The sequence below is a fragment of the Pinus tabuliformis genome, chromosome 5_2, assembly GCF_031772625.1.
Source record: "Pinus tabuliformis cultivar Carrire ecotype Pingquan chromosome 5_2, CPIR1, whole genome shotgun sequence".
Taxonomy (NCBI): domain Eukaryota; kingdom Viridiplantae; phylum Streptophyta; class Pinopsida; order Pinales; family Pinaceae; genus Pinus; species Pinus tabuliformis.
In genome coordinates this window covers 339812402-339816289 of record NC_142306.1, presented here as the reverse complement: position 1 = coordinate 339816289, position 3888 = coordinate 339812402, and the positions used below count along the sequence as shown (strand labels likewise).

The window sequence follows — 3888 nt, the reverse complement described above, 5'->3', positions numbered from 1 at the left end:
TTATCTGCAAAATCCATGGTGTTGCCCCACTGAATATCCTCCTCGAGCCTCAAAATTACGTCCTCCGCCTTGGTATTAAAACATTTATACTTCTTCAAGGGTCGTGGCTCACTTGCAAAAGGGTGATGTTCCGAACCTCTTTCAATATCCTCTGTTACTTCCACCGGAGGGTTAGGGTTTGCGGGGATGGCACCCGAGAGCGGCGGAATGGTCGTGAAACAACCCAATGGGGGAGCGGAAGAGAAGGGGGGGTTCAGGGGAGCCTGTTCAGCAGTGGCATTGGTAACGACAAGTGAAGTGTGGGTAACCGAGGTCGACGGAGGGTCATGGACAGGACCAGAGTCATTGGGGCTAGGGTTAAGGCAACCCGAGAGAAACCCCAAAGTAGACGGCGACGGAGGACTTGAGGAGAGAGCCGACCAGGTTGGCGGATCGTCCGGTAAGATAATTGCAGGGTTATAAGGACCAGAAAATTGTGGAAGCTTAGCAGTGGTGCCAATCAAAACGTCACTGTAAGTTAGCAAGCCCTCCGATGTTGAATGCGTGGACATCCAGATGGATCCCTCCTCCAGCGGGTCTTCCGAGTAGTCCACTAGGTCTAGGTCCATCGTGCCAGCTGCCAGAGGAGCAGGAAACCAAAACGAGCAATTTGACTGGCAGTAAGGGCGATAACCGACAGTGTATCACAGGAACGGCTGAGATGCAAAGCCGTCAGAGTTGCTAAGCCGTCAAGGAGGTAATTCTCATGCAGGAAGCGGGTAAACGGGGAGGAAGGTAGCTGGGAGTACCGCGACGTTGAGCCAACGAGGAAATGGGAGTATAAAAACCCTCGGATAAAAACTTAAGTAATAAAACCCCCAAGACTGCTTGTTCCGAGAAGTTAGTGTCGGGACGGGTCGGGTAAACTGTCTGCAGCAGTAACTTGTACTGTAGACCGCAAAGCCTCAGCATCGGAGGATCGAAAACCACCCTTGTTGTTCTGATAATGCAACTATTATATGAGAGCATTAGACCTTCTTAACGATTCTTAAATAGCATGTGTTTTTATTGGATTTAGTAATTTTTTTTTATTAACATGTAACCAAGTTACAAATTTATATTTAAAAAAATAAAATATATACATCTTCATAAATTTGTAGTCAAATTTTAAAATAAAATCCTTTCCTTTACAAAGAATCTCATATATGACTTGCAAAAAATTATATAAATTTATGGTATTATTAACTTTTTAGCAAAAAATCATAAAACATTTTCATAAATTTTTATATTCAAATATCCTCTACTCTACAAACAAACAAACAAAGTGTATGATATATTATTTGTATCTACATGATATTTACATTTACAAAAATATATGTATATAAATCCACATTATTATAATTTCCATATAAATACTCATAATTTTCATATAAATACTCATAATTTAAAAAAAAATTAAATAATAATACAAAACATTTATTTAAGAGCAAAAAAATCAAAATTAAAAATAAATTTATACCATTAATATATCAAATCCAATCCAAAGTACAACTACACAAAATTATATATCTTAAATCCTCAAACCTATATAATGGGATTGTAATTCCATACCTAAATATAACATTATATTCTCACTTTCTGGAAGCTTTCTTGCGAATTCTTGGAATATTTTGGGATCCCATGGAGATGGATATTAAGCTCGCCTTGTCCCTGGGATTCTGGAAAATTGCGTGAATCCGACTTAATCTCAGGGCAGCGATGCACTTAAATTCAAAAACTGTCGGTCCCAAGCGAGCGAGACATTGCAATTCAAGTAGCGGAGGGTGTGTTAGTGGCATCCGTTTCCTTCCAAGCAGAAACCACGGCAGCCATGGCGTTGTATGAACTTCCTCCCTCCGCCATTGCATATCTGGCCTTCGCCATGAGTTCTCCCATCCTCTTCTTTATTTTCTTTCCCCCCTTTCCTTCCATTAATTCCCTGGCCGCTCTTTCCACTTCCTCTCTCTTCACCAATCCATCCGCCCCTTTCCTCGCTTCAATGCCCACCTTCATCTCCTTCACTAAAAAGAAGGCATTCATTCTCTGCTCAGAGAAGAGAGGCCAAGCGATCATCGGCACTCCATGTAACATGCTTTCTATCGTTGAATTCCAGCCGCAATGAGAAAGGAAACCGCCGGTGGATGAATGAGAGAGGACACCAATCTGAGGCGCCCATGAATCCACCACAAGTCCGCGGTCATCGGTTCGAGTCTCGAAACCCTCAGGTAGAACCTCCCTCATGTCTGCTTCGGCCGTCATCGTGGATTCAGTTGGTGGAGGAGGCTCCCTACGCAACACCCAAAGGAAGCGCTGCCCGCTGGCTTCTAGCCCCAAAGCAAGTTCCCGAATCTGATTCTCCGACAGGGTGCCGCGGCTCCCGAAAGAAACGAACAGAACTGACGAGGCAGGCTGGCGGTCTAGCCATTTCAAGCAGCCCTCCTCCTCAAACTTATCTTCAGATTCCGACACAGACGAAGAAGATATGAGAGGCCCAACCGGATAAATGAAAGGGCACATTTCGGCAGCGCTCAGAACCTTTCCTTCCTTGAGAGCTTTTATTTGTTCCGGTTCCATTTCCTGGCATGTATTTATCAGAATTCCACGCGCTTCGTGAAGCCGAAGGGAATGCTGAACGAACCAGTTGAACGAAATATCAGATCTGTCTTGAAGATGGCTTGGCAAATCTATTCCCGGAATCGGCGGAAGGCCCGGCACTTCGATCGGGAAATCCACATCTTTGAAGGAGATTTCAATGTTGTGGACAAGTGTTGGAAGGTAGAGCATGATGCAGAGGAGAGAAGCGGGAGAAGTGAAAAATATGTAGGAAGGTATTGCTAATTTGGAGGCGACATCCAACATGGGTGTGCAGAAAAAGTCGATTATGAAAGCGCAGATGGGAATCGAAGAGGATCTGAGAGCTTCTTCCACTAATAGTTTAGCTTTCTCCAATAATAGGGGCATGCGTACCAAAAATTGCATCTCCGCATCATCCCCCTCGATCTGAACATCAGGGAGCTCTATGTAGCGGATCATGCCTGCAGACAAAGACGGCAAGTTTTGGTGAGGAGAGGCTCCCATCCATTTGGCGGTGAAGAAGATGACAGAAAAGCCATGGTCGACAGTCAGCTGCTTTGCAAACTCGAGCAGTGGGATGTGATGGCCCGACCCAAATCCTGGGAATATTGCGACATAAGGCTTTTGGCTCTGCTCTTGCCACTCCATCAATGTCTCTGTAATTCAACTGGCAAATGCCCAGATTTGAAGGGCGGGTTCTGTTAAGAAGAAGCAGAAATTATAGTTATAAAATAAATCTACATGCTTGCGTTGTACACTAACTCGGGAAACGAGCCAAAACTAAATAATCCAAAACCAGCCAAGCCAAAAGAGCTACAGCGAATTAATGGTGATTTTTTTATTCATTTGTTGACTTTGCATTAGAAGATGCAGCTGCCAGGCCCATATTAAACAACTTAGTTTTTCTCGGAAAGATTCGTATGCCATATATATATATATATGTGGGGGTTGGTTGGGGGTGGTGCTTGAAAAAGACTATTTTTTAAAAATGTTTTGTTGTTTTTTTAAGATCAATTTTTGGAGCTTTTGAGTAAGACGCAGAGTGTTATAAGATTGGTATTAGGTTTTGAAGTATGGATTCAGATTAAATGGTTTTTTTTTAATTGAAACTTTTTATTTTTGGAAAAGGATCCATATGTATTCAGATTAAATGTTTCTTTTTAACTGAAACTTTTTATTTATGGAAAATGATTACATTGATATTTATAAATAGTTAAAATTTCATTGGTTTCATTTTTCCCATATTTGTTGGTTAATAGATAGTTATGAAAAATGGGTATACAGTGTCAAAAGGTT

General features: G+C 42.2%; 1 pseudogene; it reads right to left on the bottom strand.

Annotated features, from left to right (window-relative positions):
• Positions 1-1579: 1579 nt before the first annotated feature.
• On the bottom strand, positions 1580-3329 carry LOC149158884 (UDP-glycosyltransferase 72B1 pseudogene; annotated as a pseudogene).
• Positions 3330-3888: the final 559 nt, after the last annotated feature.